Here is a 19852-nt window from a genome sequence, read left to right on the forward strand (position 1 = left end):
ACCCCAACTCCCTCAGCCGGTCTTCATGGGAGAGGTGCTCCAGCCCTTTGATCTTCTTCATGGCCCTCCTCTGGACTCGATCCAACAGGTCCATGTCCTTCTTGTGCTGGGGGTCTCAGAGGTGATCACAGCACTCCAGGTGGGGTTTTACAAGAGCGGAGTATAAAAGGAGAATCACCTCCCTTGACCTGCTGGCCATGCTTCTTTAGATACAGACCAAGATATGACTGGCTTTCTGGGCCACAGAGGAGTCCTGAATTCAAGGTTGCATGCTTTTTTCTGAGACTAAGCTCAAATCAGATCTCACTTTGCTTTCAGGCTTCCCACTGCATAGAGATCCTAATATAACCACAGCTATACTCAGCAGCATAAAGTATAAGCAACAAAAGTATGCTTATACTAAGATAAGTGGGTGGATCAAAATGCACTCAGCATGGGCCAGGATGACTCAGTGAATGATCTTTCAAGACTCGTGTAGCTAGATGAGTAAACAGAGGTTCCTAGGAAGTACTGGTTGTCATCCCAGAAGGGTGGATTTCATATTAAATAACATATATGATTACCATTTGGTTAGAGGTCTAAGAACTCATTAGCATTTGTAAATATTTTATGTATGAAATTTTTCAGTTTCTCAGATGATGGGCCACATTCCAATCTCAATGGAATCTGAAAAGTGTAATCAAGCCAGTATAATGACCGTAGACAGAGAAATGAAGAGCCCAAAAGAGAGCTGCCAAGCACTCTGAACTTTCTCATGGAGAACTAGCAATTTCAGATGCCGTAGGTCAGCCAGCAGATAGTGATCCTACAAAGCCATGAAACAAAACAGAACACGGTTGTAGTTCAGTGGCAAAAGGACAAGAAAAAAAATCTTATATCAGAGGTTTGTCAGAATTTCCCCCCCTCAAAAAAAAAAAAAAGTTTTCCTCTTTCGTTTTGCTGAATTTTTTGAACACAACATATACATGAAAACTAACTATAAAACTATTCATGGAAGGAAGTGATTAAAAATGCTGAAGGGAAATGGCATAACCTCCAGGACAGAAAATCACTTAAGTCACTTTTACTAACCCTCTTGGCCAAGTACAACAGCTTTGCGAGATGGAGAGGATGCCAATCCCAAGCAACCCCACAACCCAGTGAATAGGGAAGGCTTGCTTCTGAGAAATGGGGGCTCACAAGTTCAATTCCTCTATCTCGCTGAGAGCCAGCTGAGGAACACTAATTCTTCATCTCAGTTAGGTAAAAACTGACAGGACTCACAGCTTCAGTTTCCTTAAGCAAGCCAACTAGTTTGTGGGTTGTCAGAAAGTACAGCTTATAAATCTAACCTGGTTGGAAAGTTGCTTCCAAAACCTGTTCTATTTTTATTATTCAGATAGAACTATGAAATGAAGTTGGAAATAACTTGCATGGAACCCAAAGCTGCCTTTGTCAACACAACTTTTCACTCTTCAAAAAAAGTTTACCCACAACTCATGTGACAAAATCACCGCTGGGTGGCTGGGCAGTAGTTGGCTTCTACAAAAAGCCAGGCCAGAGAGACTGAAGGGAATACAAATAAGGGTTCAGGGAAAAGGAGGAAGAACACAAAAGCAATATATGTTTTGAAAACAATCTAGTTTGCAGCAAGAGATGGGAAAAAGAAAAGTTTCAGAAAGGAATAGGTCACCAAGAATGAAAAGTTGAATAAAGACAGAAAAGGATAGGTTAAAGCAATTTTTAAGGGAAGCTCTCTTAACACTAACAAAGTAAGCTGAATGGGAATGCTGCAGCATTTTAGATAGAGAAACAGTCTAGTGATCAAATAAAACAAAAACACCAAAGGCAAAGGATTTGGCTCACTGTAGAGTCACGCCTGACCTAAAATGTTTAATTAAGACACTGGGGCTGGTTCAAAGCCACCAGAGACAGTTTTATACAAACCCCTCAAGTTTCCCTAGAACCACCAAAAGCAATGTGTTGTTAGGGGTATGTTTGGCGGTACAGAGAGCTTACACTGAGCTTGAAATAAAAAATAGAATTGAAATTAAAAACTTTTTCATTTAATCTGTGTCCACAAGGCAAAGCATTGCCAGAAGGCTCTGACTGGCAGCACAACCTAATGCAGCTCTGACTGACACAGATCTTCCTGGCTTTTGGTGCTCTCTGTGCTCATGGAAGATGTACAGGTGACCTAGAACCAGCACAACTTCAGCACCCAGTCTACATCCAAAGCTTCTGCCCTTCCTAATAAATGGGAAATCTTGGATTTATGCAATTACAGCATCTCATCCTTACTGAAAGGGCTTCCAAAACACAGGAGCAGTGATAAAATGTGGATCACTAATGAAGAAAAAATGCTTTCTGGGCTCTTTGGATCCTGCCAAAAAAGACACATCTATTATTGCCAAATGTTTCATTCCTTGCAATTTCTAAACAGACGTGCCTCTTCACTGCACAATCTTTAACTGGCTCTGTTACAATCTACCCAAGACTGACTTACTGGAAAGGGAAAGGAAAGAAACCTTTTAAAAGGAGACAGTAAATTTGCTTCCTGCTGAAAGTAATCACTCTGATGGAGCCAGGGTAGGGCAACAAAGGCAGGTTACTAGGAGGTAAACCTGGCTGGGACCATGCACAGCATCAGCAACTCTGACACACCGCCCATTCATACCTCCACCTCCCCAGCAGCTTACAACTATCTCTAAAAACAACTCTTATCACAGCCTCCAGAGGACAGCAGCTAACACATTCTGCCCAGCCTCCCTCCCCAAGAAAAGGCAGCATGTCCTTACTCACTGATGCTACAACTTCAAACGCAGGCAGAGCCACCACCTTTAAGCATTCGTCTTTTAGCTCCATAGCAATGCTTCTCTTTTGCCAGAGTTCTCTGTGCAGCTGACGCTTTTTTATTCTTACTGAGGTCTCTTGTTGTAATGCTTATAAGTACACAAACAGTTTCACCTTCATCTTCAATGAGTCTTTTAAGCCTCAAAGACTCGAGATTTTCAGTATAATGATGTATTTTGCACTTGAAGTTATTGTAATGCAACGAAAAAACACTTTAAAACAAGAACCTTCATTCTGACCCTCAAGCTTGAAACAAAGTGACATTAAGGCTTTGATCCTCAATTCACACTCAACTCAGCTTTGGAATTGGATCTAAAACAACTAAGGACCAATCTCCAAATCAAGTTCAAACATGACCCAAATTGTCAGTCTTATATCAAGATCTGCTCTGCAGAAATTAGCACTGTATAAATTGACATAAATTTAAATTCTCTTTCTTGAGATCTAACTTTTTTACAGCTGACAAGCTTTTCACTTAAACCCCAGTTAAGTTTTGGCTTATCTAGAACTACAAGCTCCATGCTAAGGTTTTTGATGCCATAAAATCTGTCTCTTGCAGACTAACAAGTTAGGAGAATTTTTTCAGTACTCTGTGAAGATGGAACAAGAAGCATTTGTTTTTCACATCAGCAGTTTATCTGTTTTTTCTTCTTGCCTCTCTTCACAACAGAACTGGCAACCCTGGTACCCTGCAGCTTACTTCTAGCATTGTGATAGTCACTGCCAAAGCAAAGTAGCGTGATCCTCTATGCTACTGCAATACAGCAACGCTGTAAAGATCAGAACAAAAATATTAAACAAGTCTCACTTTTCAGTTACTCTTGCTAGAAAACTCATATGAAATTCTCCTATGCCTTCTAAGTCTTTCTGGCCATCCTGTCTTTGGATACAAGCCTGACTTTCCTTAACATTACTGTTCATCTGGGACAGCTTTTCTGAACTGGTCTGTCATGTCACTACAAATCTGAGCAGTCCAGAAAGGGTGGAAGTGCTTTTTGCAGGAGTAGTGCCAGTTTCAGTGCTCATCCAACAGCAGCTGAAAATCCACAGTGAATGCAAGTAATTACTTACACTTACGAGCCCGGTGCACAGGTGGAAATGTCTTCCTTAAGAAATTGCCCCTGAATAACATATTTGAGTTTAAAAAAAAAGAAAAAGAAAAAAAAGCAGGCAAAAGCACACAAGCACAGGACAGAAATTACAGAATTACAGCCAAGAGTAACCAGCAGTAAAACAAAAACAGTAACAATATTAATTAACAACGTGTCATAAAATGCACTCTCTAGCAATATTAAGTGCTTAAGTGCTCATAAGACAAGGTTAAGAAATTCCTGTCACAGTAGCACTGAGAGTGATAAATAAGTGAGAATTTGGGGAACTTGTCCTTACTGCTGCAGATACACTGTTCTCACTCGCGCCTGTTACCTCCCAATTTGATTTGAAGAACTTGTTAGTACTGATAACCCAATCCTACCGAGGCGACTGGCAGAGTGAAAAGCACCCGACTGACAAGCAACACTGCAAAAGAATATCCACTAGGCTACGTGACAGAGGCATAAAAATGTGAATTATTAATTACAATCATATCTCTCAGTTTGTTATTCCAGTGCACACAGTGGAACCTGCTGCAAGTTAGGGTGCCTTTTCCTGGCTGAATCCACGCCCTTTTCCTCTGGTCGCTCCCTTGGAGTTAAAATCCCCTCCCTCCAAACGGACCTTTTGTACAACCAGAAGCAAGAAAGCCTCAGCAGACAGCTCCAGCAGTGCCCTTTCCAGGCACTTGAAAGAATGGTTCTCCTGCCTTAACATCAAACTGCGGGCGATGGGTCAGCAGACCCCCTGTGTGCACCCACAGGCTCCAGCAGTATGTGCTCTCCCTGCTGCACTCACACGTGTTCTTCGTTTCAGGACAGCATTTCTGCTAATATTATTATGTTCAGTAATCTTTTTAATTATCCTTCAATTCTGACTCAAAAACCTACCTGGTCACATTTTTCTCTTCAGCACTAATGCCCACTAATGGGAGTATTTGAAAATCCAGTGCTTTTAAAGCATGATCTAAAAACCCGATTAGGCTTGTGCTTTGATCAGGTTTGCCTGCTTCGCCACCAGTTGCAGCTCAGGAAGCACCAGCTCCAGCTATGAAGAACAGCCAGCGTGGAGCAGCGTGCAGGCACGGACGCTTTGTGCACGCTGCTGTAGGTTGCATGCCAGCACCACCACAGCCAGCAAACCAGACAAAGAGGCCAGACGGTTCACAGCGGAAAAGGAGGAAGCAACGAAAGCCATGACCTTCAAAGTACACACACACACACACCACCAGCTAATGCTGACAGGGACACATTCATACTCCGCCAACCTTTTATCCATTTACTAACATCTCCTCCCAAACCATGAGCTAAAATATTGTATCAATGATGCAAATCCCAGGATTACATCAGATGTTGTTCTGGTCATCCAAAGGATAACTAAATTCACCTGGTCTGAAGTAGTAGTTCAGCAGGCCAGGGATATTCCTGGCTATAACTCCTATGTGTTTCAGTGCTGTGTTTAGAGACAGCTTCCCTACCCACACCCACCCACCACCCAAACATTTTCATATTGAGTATCCAAAACCGGAAAATTCTAAAAAAGAAAGATTAACCGTAACACCTTACATCTGCAAAACAGATGAAACTCTTAAGATGATGGTAAGGGAACAACTGGCACAGCAAAATTCTTCTCACTGCCTAGTGTTTGTCTCCAGGCACCTCTGCAACACATGGCACCCAGCCCTAACTTAAGCTATCTCGTGGTGGCCCTATGCCCAAAGGAACTTTGGCCTTAAAACTGTAATAAAGTAATGACAGGCAATCACGGGGAAAATATTTGACTTTACAGAGATACAATGCTTTAATTTGCACAGATGCTAATCAGGGGTGTGTGCTAAAAAGCATGGGTGGATTATACAACATATTGGCCTTGAACAATGCCCAAAATTTGATGACGTAGGAAGACCATAAAATGGATACGGTTTTATCACATTTGCTCTTCTCTCTCATGGTCTTTGTCTGTTCTGTTGTTATTTTAAACTTAGAGTTGCTGGCAAGACCTCCAGCAGACCTGCGCAAAATGCTCAGTAGATGTTTGTATAATGGCATTGCCATCACACTTTCACCAAGACAACTACTTCTCTGGGTTCGACACTACTATAGAACAACCTTTCTAGCAGAAGGCAAGACTGCCTGTTGCTTAGGTAGTACAAAGGAGACCACAGAACAAGGTGCTGAAATGCTGTCTGCACGGGGCTGGAAAGAACTGGCTGGAGAACCCAAGTTTCCCAAGCGTCCCTTTTCCATGAGGTAACACTATGCTTCCAGTCAGCAAGAACATCTCTCAAGTCAGCAGATCATAAAAATGAGCTAGCTAACCCTACTGACCGGGCCCTGAGGGTACCAATAGACCTCAGTTGTCCTGACCAGTTCTGCTAGTAACCCCCACCCACATCCCCCCGTCGACAAGCCTAGGTTTCTATTTAAGCTAGGCTTGGGCACCTATGTCTTGGGTGGCCCTATGTCCAGCCTTTTCTCCTGATGTCAGAGCTTACCACCTGATCTTCTTGGATGGACCTCACACTCTTTTTTATGGTTAGTCCTCTCTTCTGGGTGAGCACATTCACAGCTTATTATCTTGCCCTATCTTGGGCTATGGCCAGAAACTGTCATCACTCTCCTTGGGTGCTTGGGGCTGCACCACATATGCAAGGGTGCACCCCATATGTGAGGTTACTCCCCATATGTGAGGTTACTCCCCATACTGGGCTCACCCTTGACTCCCATCTCATCCCCCCCTCATGAGGCAGCCCCACCTTCTGCTGCTCCCAGACACCTATATTCCCCTGTATAAAAAGAAAAAGGGTAAACAGAGGCAAAATTGCAGTAAAAATAACTCAGTAAAAGATCTGACCAGGAAGTAAAAATCTTCCAGACTCAAGCATTACAAGAGGCAGAAAATATCAGATGCTTTATGAATCTGGTTTAATCACAAACACAATTCACCAGGGGTTTAACCTATAAAGCTTCGGGCCTATTACTGAATGCCCATGTCTTTAGGCAACGTCAGCAGAACAGGGATGTGCAAGTTGCCAGGACAGAGATGGTCACAGTGACACAGGCACAACTCCTAGCTCCACTAACAGCTCCCCGGATGGTCATGGGCAGTTGTTAGGATAGAGATTAATTCTGCTTGATTTGGCCATTTTACTGCAACTTAAGTCTCCCAGCGTAACAGATTACTGACACAGATGCTGTGAGTTCACACTGCCCACATCAGCAGCTGAGCTTAACGCCCTGCAGGGCAGGACATCTGCCCATCCTAGGCAGGAGGGCAGCTGACCAACTTAACGCAGCATGGGCTCATGGTGTTGGTATAAGGTAGTATGAGATAGACAAGGAAGAACACAGTGGGAAGCTATGGACAGTCTGTGCTTGGCTCATCCGTGCCACAGACAGCGATGTACGTATCCTTACTTCAACAGCAATACAAGTATGGGTTTTTCTCTCCATCCATATCAAGCAGCTCCTATGAAGTCTGTAGCTGCACACCACCCTGTTTCAAAGCAATTCAGAACTGAAGGCTCACACTTGGGTTTGAATACATCTACCTGAATTACCAGTTTTGGTAGCCAGTTACTGTTTTCAACAATAACTTGCTTTTCCTGTTGTGTTGGGACTACCCTCTACCTATGTTGAGCTGCATGGGTTCAGAGCAGCCCTATTACATGTCGGTGTTGTCACTGCATGTCCAGCACATCAGATTCCTGCAATGTGAATGTGAACTCTGAGCTCTGCACCCCTTCTGATCTGGATGAAACACCTTAAAAAGAAATCTAAGCCATGCTTTAGCCATGGATGTAGAAATACAAACACTGGGTTTTCAGACCTTGTTCATTTACAGCATGAACCCCTTGCAGCTGCATCACTTGCATACAAGAAAGCGAGACACATTAGGGTTGTAAGTGCTTAACTTGCAATTTTGACCTCTTAACCTTGTTTTGTAGTGACAGATTATCGGTAGCCCAGGAAGACAAAGACCCCTCCTTTCTGGGGTTAACCTCTTCTCCCTAAGGATCATCTTTTAACATAGACAAAGAAAGCAGCAAGTAAAATAAAATCCGAGTCATTCCCTGAACTTGACAATGTCTTTGTTCGTTTAAAAAATGACAAACCCTCTTGCCAAAGGGCACAGGAACAGATGGGAACTGAAAGGGCTACTACATAAATTAAACATGTAAACACTGGTTGTCTGCTCAAAAATCAACTCCTTTAATTTCCATGTACAAGATATTTGATGTGGCCATAGTGTCGTTTCTACATGCCTCCACTTAAGGATGATAGGCTTACATTTTTCCAGTTTGCTACATAACTACATAGTACTTAAAACTGCCTGCAGCTACAAAAGATGACAAACATGACACAACCCTGCTATTTCCAGCAAGGAAGCTAAATTTGAAAGAAAACCTCCATATATATATATATATATAGGCTATAATTGAAATTTTAAAGTAGCCCTTACCTTAAACATTCTAATACAGATGTGGTGTGCTATCAATTTAATAGCATCCACAACTTGTGACAGAACAAGATTTTTCATTATTTAATGCAACGTTAATCTCAAACAGATAAGCAAGAAGCAAACAAACCTCAGAATTTCACACATACGTACATTTTTGGCTACACTTGCCCAACTGTGAGGCTGGACAGAAACTTCCAGATCAGCAGATGAGGGAAAAGACAGGAAGGAAAGGATTCATAGATGTCTTGCAGCACTAACAACAGGTCTGTCTGGTCAAAATGTCTCACTGAAGTTTATAAATTACAGCTGCTAGTCCTGTGCACACACACTTAGGGGAAACAGTCACACTTTTAGTGGGACAGACAGAAAGGGTTTTTTTTTTTGTTTGCAAGACTGAGTCAGAAAAATCCTTTTTAACATGTTAAGTAGTAGGCACTAGAATCTGTTTCCCCACCTTGAACAGCACTATATGAAGTGTTCCTTCTGAAGCCCCAAACATCTGTGGTAACTGAAGAAGACAGTAGATTTAAATCCAAGGAATTCCTGAGCAATAGCAAACACATTCAAGAAATGCTACACCAGAGACTTCTGTTTCAAGGAATGAACACCAGCAATATCCCACAGCCACCGCAAAGAACATGGAAGTCTAAAAGAGAAGGATTTTAGAAAGCATCAGTCAGCGGTTGCAGCCCCTCACATACACCAATGATGTTACCTTTTTGAAATAAGTGACAGGAGTCATGACCTTAAAATTGTAATAAAGTAAACATAAGCAAAGCAAAGGGAAAATATTTGACTTTACAGAGATACAATGCTTTAATGTGCAGAGATGTTGATCATGGGTGTGTGATAAAAACCCCTGGTGGATTATGCACATTGGCCTTAAGCAACGCCCAAGATTTGGCGACACTGGAAGACCATAAAATGGATACGGTTTTATCACATTTGCTCTTCTCTCTCATGGTCTTTTCTTTGTCTGTTCTGTTGTTGCTGCTGTTATTTTAAACTTAAAGAGTTGCTGGCAAGACCTCCAGCAGACCTGTGCAAAATGACAAAACAAAAAAGGGATGAGGCAGGCCTTTTTGTCACCTACAGTGATCAGCAAGCGAGTAAATCCTTTACTGGCAAAAGCTGTCCAAGCACAACGCTGTCTGGAGGAAGACAGGCTTGCAATTCCAAGAAAGAGATTTCTAAGCACAGGCATGGCCTCCACCTCAGTCTACATCCAAACTACAACAGGACTACTCAGTAGATGTTTGTATAATGGCATTGCCATCACACTTTCACCAAGACAACTACTTCTCTGGGTTCTACCCTACTAGAGACCAGCCTTTCTGGCAGAAGACATGACTGCCTGTTGCTTAGGTAGTACAAAGGAGACCACAGAACAAGGTGCTGAAATGCTGTCTGCACGGGGCTGGAAAGAACTGGCTGGAGAACCCAGGTTTCCCAAGCCTTTAACTTCTGATCCAGAAAAGAAAGGCCATTTAACATCTGTGAGGGCATACACATAGAAGAGTTTAGAAACATAAAGACAATACACAGTGAAAAAATTAGAAGCAACAACCATTCATGTCACTTCTCTGTACTAGTGGATGTGACATTAACCTTGTGGGAAACCATTAATCAAGTCCGTCCACACACATCCTTCCTGGCCATGCCTCAGTTTCCTTATCTGTAGAGTGGAAAAGAAGCATGGGCCTATTCTGTGGAACATTCTTAAGCCTTCTGATGAAAGCGAAGCATTACTACTAAAGATGTAGACTTGGGCCCAAACACACAAAGACTTCCAGAGGTAATGCTCCTAACTTGCTGCCAATTAAAATTTTCAATTGCAGAAACAGCAGGAAAGCACAGACTTGCAGTTAACTAATATAGAACACACATTGTTCCACGCTTAGCAGCACTTCCAGGCTTCTTCTGCCTGGAAGAAGTATACTACGCGTAAATATTTCTGGCAAGTAAAAATCAGCTGAGGTACAACTCTGATGACAAAAGATCCCCACACAGTCGGAAAGGGAGCATGAAATAAATCCTGCTTGGTCTCTCTTGATATCACATCTCAATGAAAATAGAAACAAGCAAAAGGTCTAAAAAGTACAAAGAAAACTAAAATGAAGGACAAAAAAGTCAATGTAAAGATTGGCAATGGGAAACAACCCAAGCTAGCTTGGACGTGCAAGAATTACGGCCTGTTTCCCTTGATGCCCAACCACACAGGAGGGAATGAGACGCATTTCTAGTTGCACAAAGAGTTCTCACAGCAACGTGTTACCATGCTGGTTACAGCATTCTTGGGATAGATGAGGCTGTAAGTTGTTGACATTATACTGATGTATAGACTTTGTGTGTTACTAATCATTCAGACATAATGGCCTCGTGTATATTTTTGTTTTGCTAACTGTCCTGGCATCCTCTGCAAAATTCTTATTTCTCTACTCTGGAACATTTCAAGAAAAATGTTGAGAAAAAGGTAAGATAACATGGAATAACATGGAAAGACTCACTAGGAAGACTTCCTTTAAAGACTTGTTATGGGTTTAAAAAAAAAAAAAAGATGGAACAAGACAGCCAGATATAAACAGTTTTAATTAAATCATGTCTGTCTTCACTTATCCATTTCAGCTCATTTAGTATCTCAAAAGGGTTTTATCTCAAAATAGTTAACGGCTCCAGAAGCTGCAACTTTTTCACCTTTTTTTTCTTTAATGCAATTATAGTTCTGCTGTTGCATCAGAAATACTAATAGCCTTTTCTGCGTAGGATGGAGAAGTTCTTGCAGCAAGACCAGAGAACTTCGATCATACTGATGGCTTGCATGGTAATGTAATGGCTGCATATAACTTATCTGTCAATGTTGTTTCCACTGAAACTGATGAAAATAGACAGTATCCCCTTCAGTACTTCTAGCATGTACTGCTATGGGGAAAAAACACCATTCACTTGAATGCAGAAGTACTCTGTGAAGGACAAATAAATGAGAAAGTAGAAAAGCAGAGCTGTTATTCTGTGGTATATTGCTCTTTAGGAGGACACACAGGGACAAATTCTGCCGTTCATTACAGTAGCTTTGATCCAGAATTAATATAATCAATTCAATGGAGCTGGCCCAGATTTACAGTTCAGAGCTGCACCCAAGCCTGCAATCCAATATCCCTGCCACCACAGGGGACGTGTGCCCTTTATGCAATTCAGAAAGCCTCTGTTCTGGCACAGTAGACCTGATCAAGCGCTCATTAAAATCAACTGAAAAGTGACCATTGACTCCTCCAGGCAATCATGCAGACCTCATGCAGTCAATCCACCAGCATATTCAAACCATTCATCAATGTACTTCTTTCAGAAAAAGTCATAAAACCTTACAGCTTGCCCAAAACAAAACCCCAAACCCAACAGCCTAGGAGGCAGCTGTGTTCATCCTATTTGAGCTTCCCCAAACTTGCCACAGAGGACCACCAAGTCTGGTTTGGGAAGAAAAGGAGGAAAGCAAGGAGGCAGAGATCAGCAGGCATGGTCCACATGATTTGCAGTGCCACAGTAGCAGGAACTCTGCACAATGTCCAGCTGACCAATCCTGCTCCCTGCAACAACCGCTAAATCAAACACAGCAACGCTTTTGAGGCAGAGTATGTGTGTCAACAGCCACCCTGATTCTGTGGGGTATTTGTCCCCCTTGATTAGCAGTTACATCTACTTCATAATTAAATATGTACACATACGCACACTTAACTCCAAAGATAAAGCATTTATACCCATCTGGGAACTCAAATTTATTTTAGAAGCTAATCAAGACCAAAGCATATAATGAATATAGACTTTTTCAGTTTTAGACTTATGACCACAAAGGACACATTTTATTAATCACTAAGCGTTTAAAAAGTGTTACTTCCCTCCCCCTCAGTTACTATAAATTCTTCTCTCTCACTTCAAGCACGGGCTGTAAAAACACAGTTTACTAGAAGGACATATTCAGTTCCTGGTACACACCACTGTGGGCGCAGAATATGCTATTCCACATCGGGTCCCTTAAGATAATACAGACAGTTTGGTTCTGGATGCATTCCAATCAACTGTAAAGCACAATAATGCAAACAGTCTTTAAAAGGATTTTAACTACCAAAGGCTCTTTGTTTTAAGACAAGGTATTACAGCAGAGATCATCCATAGGATCCAATTATAACCACCTTATTAATTATATGTCTACCTTCCCTAAGCCAAAAATCCCTACAAGTTATCCATTTACAACTTTTTGACCTGCTTATATAATCACTTATTAGCCAAAAAATAATATGAAGGTTACTAGCTACAAAATATGCCATTTGTTAAGTGAGTTTAGAAAGCATTACTCTGAGGGTCCTGAACCCCACAGTTTTTACTGTTCACAAAACATGTCTTGAATCCTCCGAACACCTTTAAAAAAATAGATGTGAATAGAAAACGTTGGTTTTTAAAATAAAACAAGCTAGAAGAAAAAAAATATATATATAGTTCTCTGCTTTGTACAGAGCTCTAGGTGTTTGAGAAGTGGACTGAAACCAAACAGAGCCTTTTATTCCTTGTGTGGACTCTGCAATTACAAACCAATGTCTCTCTTAATGCCACTGGGTTGGGAGACAATCTTTTGATATTAAGATTACTACGGACAGCATCTTTCAGCCTGAGACAATGACTGCCAGCCTGTACACAACATTGAAAGCCGCAGCAGATCCTCTGCAGAACAAGGACAGCCTAGAGCAGCCATAACCTCCTCTTTCACCTACCAGAGGACAAAGTAAGGGCCCTCATCCCGCAAAACCACATGCAGATCACTTCACTCTTGAAACTAAGGCTACTTCTCATGGTAAGAAACTAAGAGCAGATGTTCAAAGGATGCGATCATTTCCCACCTGTTTTTCTATGTTGTAGTCCACCTATGTTCATTAGCTGGATATAGTTAGCCTCCCCCAAACCCCTGAAACCGCAGTGCCATGAGAAATGCTGCTGATTGCGTTGTTTGTCTTTTCCATTTCCCCCAGAACCTTCTTGCAAGTTCTTTCATAGGAGTGTGAAATCACTGCAGCAGTGATTGATAGCAAAGGGTGCAAAGACATCCTTCAGTGACTACAGCCTGGCACGAATAACATGAAGGCTACCTCAAAAAGACACTGCTACTGTTCACACGGATACTCCCACAAAAAAAAAAAAAAAAAAGCGCTCTTCCACAGCTTAAAAAGAATTCATAAAAACATTACTTCTCCCAAGCTGGATGTTTCCATACATTGTGTAAGTTGAGAAGAAATAACAGAACGCAGAAACCACACCAAGCACACATTTCAATTAGTAAAAATTACAAAGCCCTTGGCACTCCTGGGATTTCTTTTAATGACAAAGAACTTCACACTCCTTACGGTGGCAATCTTAGCAGAAAAGGGTTTGCACTTCAGCAGTCAATGCATTTGGGTTACCTGGGCTGCCAATTTCAGCCCAATTACAGCTTGGAGGGTGGGGAGGATGGGTGGGTGGGCATGCACACGTACATACTTGCATGGGCAGCCGTCTGATTTTAAATCAGCAGTTTACAAATGCTCGTGCTCAGCTTTTTTAAAACCAAAGATTCTGAGCCAGAGATTCCCACCCCCCCCCAGCAAATTAGATTACAAATCCAACTTCAGAGTCACTCTGAATACTCTAATGATTTTTTACTCCAGAGTTTTCATTGGCAGCCATCTAATTTTATTTCTTTTAAATAACATTCCCTTCTGAGGCTTTACAAGCTAGACATTAATGCCTCTTTAAGACCTCTTTTCTAATGTGCAAAATTAATAAGGCTAAAAGCAAAGCTGTGGTCTACTTTCATTGCAAATACTGGACAAGGTGCAAAGAGCAACCAAAAAGAGCACATCAGTTTAAAATAAAAGCTAACTGAATATTTAAACACGAAATACATAATGCAAGAAAACTTCTTTAATACAGAGAAACCTCTCTGACTCATACAGATACCAAGTTTGCTTGCTGCACATGCCAGGTCTGCACAAGCGGAGCAAGAAAAACATGCCAGCTCCCAAAGACGTACCTGCAATCCACATGTACGATGTGAGGGCCCCCCCCAGCAGCCTGCAGGGACTGAACAGGGTATCACAGAAAGGGCAGAACAGAGGACGTATGCTTGGGATGGTCACCCCCCTGACTCCTGGCATACTTATTCCTTATCCAGAAGCATGCTTATTATTTGTGTGCTGGTGGCCTTTCATTATGCCCTTCCTTGTGGTGCTACAGCCAGTGTGACAGCCCCCAGAACAGCAGGGAAGGAGGGGAAATCTAATACCCATCAGGAAACCTATAGCTGCAGCTTGATGGGAGGGAACGGATCTACTCCAGAGTCTCTCCAACCCCACCTTTCTAAGGAGCATGGGGAGAGGTCAAGACAACAAACCACGTTCACTGGTCTGGCATTAAGTGAAAAATGGGGGATAACAGCATCATGCAAAAGAAGCTATACAGAGTCCAAGCGTATAGGTTGTAGAATTTTGATTTATTCAGGAAATCCTAGTTGCAGGTGCCAAACAATCACACAAAAGAGGAACATGCTGCATCCTCCGCTGATTACATCCACAGAATTGGAATCCGAGAAAATCCCTCTGTCTAGAGGCATGTGCCAGAGATAATTAGGAACTGTGTTCTCTCCTTGGTGTGCCGCAGTCTCTGGTGGTCGCGTCTTCTGCTTAGAACACGAGGCTTGTGCCAGAAACACCACTTCGTCACATGCAAGCATTCTGCCCGCAACAAAGGGATGTTAACTATAATTTGGATACTGAAACACAAATAAGGAGGAATTAACCGAACTCTACATTTTGAATTGCTACTGTAAGGACAAATACCTACTTAATCCACAAAGATCTTACGTGAATGGGCTCCACAGGGAATAGGAACATCCAGCAGAAATATGAACGCGCTTTGAAGCATTATCCTTGTAACGTGGTACGTGCTTACCGAATCTAAGTGACCTACCATAGACATATATCCATCTTTATCCCAGACACATCAGGTCTGCACAAATATAAAATTCCTGAATTTAATTTTATTTCCTTAACGTGAAAGGAGTCTTTCCCTTCATTGATTTGAGCAGGGCCCTTCAACCACACATCCGCACTTGATTTTATATATGTTGACACATAGAGAAGTCACACACTGAATTCAAACACTTGCCTTGAACAACATGAACAATCAGCAAAAAAAAAAAGAAAAAACCAACCATCAGATTCAAACCCTTGTGTCCCCAGCCCTGTTCCTAACTCCCTCAGGATCACCTTAGAGTTGATACATAATACATATGCATTAGCCCAAAAGTCTTGAGAGAAAAAAAAAACTGTACTAGAATGACATTCATGCAAGGACAACTGAAGCTGCTTTGTCAGGCAGGATTTGATGCCGTATGTCTGGCCACAGAGTCAAACAAAACACAGGAGTGCTGACTTTGGGAAGAGTAACATGGATCTAACTTTTTTTCCGATTTCTCTAAACCATTTTTAGACTTAGTTACATGGCCCAGTATAAGATAAACTACCCGTCACTCCTAGAAAACAGTGGAAACGATGTAAGAAATCAGAAAGATGCTCACCCTATACAGAGACAAAATTGAAATCCTAGTTGCACCTGATCAGCCGTATAATTTTTTTCCATAAAAAGCACTGGGCATTTATACTGCGTCATACTGCTTTGTTTAATCCTACAGGAAAAAAGTTTCCACTCACACTGACGTTTTATCTCTGAAAAATTTAGACTTTGCCCAAGTCGTGACAGTTTTATGTCTGTGAACACAGAGTTGAACACTGCTATGAAAGTCAGCAGACAGTTTCCTTGGTATTAATTAAGAGTAATAAGAACATTGAAAGCTTATACAAATCCGCATTGCGGAAATCGTAATTGTGGAGTAATAAACATTCTGATAAACTACCGTTTAGTAAGACCTTACTGTGGACAGTGACAGGCAATTTTGGCTTGAATACATTCAGAAACAGATTTTTATTTCTAAAGGTCAGCAAGCAGTTGTTGCAAATAAGCTATGCTCGTATGTACTGAGACAGAAAGAGCTGCCCTTCTGGTAAGTTTAATATTCACTAATGAGGAAGACTTTCAGAAGACACAGAGAGCAGTTTAATTCTTAACTTAGAGCACTTCCAGCCTACCGGTACCTTTGAGAAGGGGGACCCGAGCGAGTTTGCTCACGCTGATCATGCAGTCCCCTGGAAATCAATGAAAACCTTACAGGGGCACCGACAAAGGAATACAGCACGGCCCCCTTGCCGGCACACAGCGGGGTTTCTGCCTGCGACTGGGGGACGGATTTCATCGCATGCAATTAAATGAGGGCCAGATTCTTGTGGCTGTCAAATGAACTCCATCTCTCAGTACCCCAAACAGAATAATTTAAAGCCAGTATATGGGGTCCACCAAAGGAATGCCACACACCCACTGCTTTGCAAGTCTCCTTCCCCTTTATAAGCAGGGGAGAAAGTGTGGAGCAGTTGCAAGACAGGAGACTGCTGCATTGATTTTCAATCTCCCATCAAGACCAATAATGAGCCTGTCATCAGACAAAGAAGAAAAAATATCTCGTGATCTGAGCTGTTCTGACATTTGAACAAAGGTAGACAGCAGCCTTCTGTAAGGACCAAGCAGCTATCAATCAGACAGCACTACAAGAATAACTAAGACGATCAGGGACTGGAGGCCAGTCCGAGGACCTAACCTTTGTTAGCATTCACGGGAGAATTGTACGAGTCAAAAACCGGAGATGAAAAATGGAGCAAAAGCATTCCGGTCTGCAGTGAAAACAACACAAAGGGGGAAAAAACAGATTTAGAATAAAAATGCGTCTCAGGTAAAAAACATTTAAAAAAAAAAAAAAAGATACTCTTAGCTATTCTACCTCTCTGGGGAATTTTCCCTCACGGAGGATCCCAGCACACTGCCTGCCCCTGCTCCTGCCCCAGCCCAGCAGCTCCTGCGAGCACTCCTGGAGGCATGGTCCCACTCGCTGCAGCTGGGGTGCATGCAGAAGGCAAACAGTGTGAAAGCTTAGGCAGGCCAAGGGCTAGTGAGTGAACTGATTTCATCAGAAAAGCAGCACGTGCAACTGTGGTCAGCTGCCATATAAAATCCTAGGGCCGACCCACTGTATGCAGACAGAAGATAATCAGGTTTCACTCAGTTCTGCAGTTAGCACGTGGGGGAAATATTCTGAGCAAGGACCTGTGAATATCAAAAAACCTTTACTATGTCCAGCTAAGGCAAATACTGAAGAACATGTTTTTGCATTTGGGTGTGTTGACAATTTCTTTTTGTCTTTTTTTTTTTTTTTTTTCCTTTCCTTAGAGGCTAGACAGGCAACAGGAAAACACACAGAAGTCCCTGCTGCTATTTCCTCCCGCGGGAGCAAACAGTGAGCTGGCCTCCCCCAAATCCACAGGCAAGCCACAGAGCCAGGATCACCTCCAGAGCTTTCTCTGCAGTGCCCCTGAGCGCCACAGAGCAGCACTGCTCACCCTTCCCCACCGGAGACTGGTCAGGGAACCCCATTTCGGGCAGGTGGGTCCCCCAGCGAGTAGTTAACCTCTGCGAAAAGTCGCACCTTGCAGAGATGCGTTCACCGGACAGCACGCTTACCGCTGGCTTCCCAACAGAGAACTGCTGTGGAGCCAAAATGAACAACGTGCCAAAAGCACCTGACCCCCCTCCAGTACGCTGCTATTTGCAATACCGTGCAGGGACACGGCACCAAATTCTGTCCCGACGGTAAGGGTAAGAGCAGGCACCTTCCCTTTTCCGTTTCCCCAAGAAAGTCTTCCATTAGCTGTCAGTTTCCCCATTCATTTACTCCAATGGAAAAATCCGCAAGCAGGGGCAACTTTTTGCTGTTGCTGGTATTGAAACGGTTCTAGCAAGAGATTCAGATGTCTAGCAAGACATTCAGACTTTCTAAAATGGAAAATGTCCGCCTAACAAATGAAGAGTTGTCCTGTCCCTGAGCGGCACTGGGCTTATCATTTGATGGCCTCCCAGCATCCTTCACCCACCCTAAATCACACCCAAAGTTGTTTGGGAAGCTCTGTAGGTAGAGAACGAGTTTCCTAAAATTCACCAAGAGAATTGAGGGGGTGAAGAAATTGCCAGATTTTGAATAAAGAGCTGACAGTTCTTGCAAAGAACTTAACCGAAGACCTTATTTTCCGTTCAAAAAGCTCGGGCAGAAATTTTTCAGCTAATTCTGACCGCAGGGATCCTGTCTTACAAAGCGCTGTGAACTTCCAGCACCAGCGGCCGGTGGCAGCCCAGGGTCTGAGTCAGCTCCCTCCTGCTGCCTTTCCAAGGCGCATGCTCCAGGGCGAAGCAGCTAAAATTTCAAACACCCTCAGCTACCAAAGGGGTACTGGCAAGATTTTGAGAGGTTTTAACACCTTCAGTCCCATCACGCCTGACTTGCCCTTGGCCAGGGGCTCAACTCCCATGAATTTAGGGATACGGCAAGAAGAGTTATTGACGTGCACAGAAATAAGGATGCTGACAGTCTCCCAAACGGATCTGCTACCTGATGCATGCCGCACTCCCAAGTTCGCTGCCTCCCTCCAAGAACACCACGTTAGCCTACCGTCTGCACCACGAGGCGGTAACATATACAATCATATGATAGAAACCTGGTGAAAATAGCTGTCTAAGCTTCACGAACTGCACGCCAACTGACTGACCGCACTATGCGACAGTCCAGATTAGAGTTTGATAGATTTCTAGCAGTTTCCACTACAGCAACAGACCACTTTAAAAGAGAAGCAGAATTAGTCATGATCAAAAAGGTAGAACGGAGATGGAGGGGTTCTGGTTGCATTTATTTCCAGACCTACTCTACACACGCTAACAACCTAAAAACGTGTCCAGTGGAAGATGGGTGCAGTTCATCCTCCCCCTGATTTCACAGCATCATGCTCTCACCTCAGAGTTTATGGCAAATCCTTTGAATTGTACCAAAATCTCAACCTATTTATAATTCCACAACAGCATGAATATAAAGCCATAACCTTCAGCAGTTAGTGATAGAGCGTACTGAGAATTCTTTTAAGGCAATTTTTATATATTCAAAAATTCCTAACGAAACATTTAATTTAATCTCCTGCTTACTGCATGCTGAGTTTTTGTTACAGCAGTACAATTCATCCAAAACTCGGGGAAAAAGACAACTCTTAGCCAAATTTTCTGAATACGCATGCAAACTATATTGCCCACGGAACGCAGTCAACGCAAAGACTCATACTTTTAATAAACTGGTAAAGCTGCATTACAGCTATCTGGTTTGCACAGTGCTCGGAGCCCTTGGATAAAGCCTTCCCCAGCTCTCCCGAGGGCTGAGCACTCCTTGCGACGCCGGCGAGCACGGAGGAGATGCAGCAGGGAAGAAAAAACACGCTGATCTTCCCAAGGAATCGGCAGGTACGGA

At 42.8% G+C, this 19852-nt stretch overlaps 1 protein-coding gene across 2 annotated transcripts in view; it reads right to left on the minus strand.

The window, feature by feature from the left end:
* The window catches only part of CHST11 (carbohydrate sulfotransferase 11), a 173374-nt gene that overhangs the window by 152508 nt on the left and 1014 nt on the right, over positions 1–19852 (minus strand). The gene's annotated exons all lie outside the window — the stretch shown is intronic.

The sequence above is a fragment of the Cygnus atratus genome, chromosome 1, assembly GCF_013377495.2.
Source record: "Cygnus atratus isolate AKBS03 ecotype Queensland, Australia chromosome 1, CAtr_DNAZoo_HiC_assembly, whole genome shotgun sequence".
Lineage (NCBI taxonomy): Eukaryota > Metazoa > Chordata > Aves > Anseriformes > Anatidae > Cygnus > Cygnus atratus.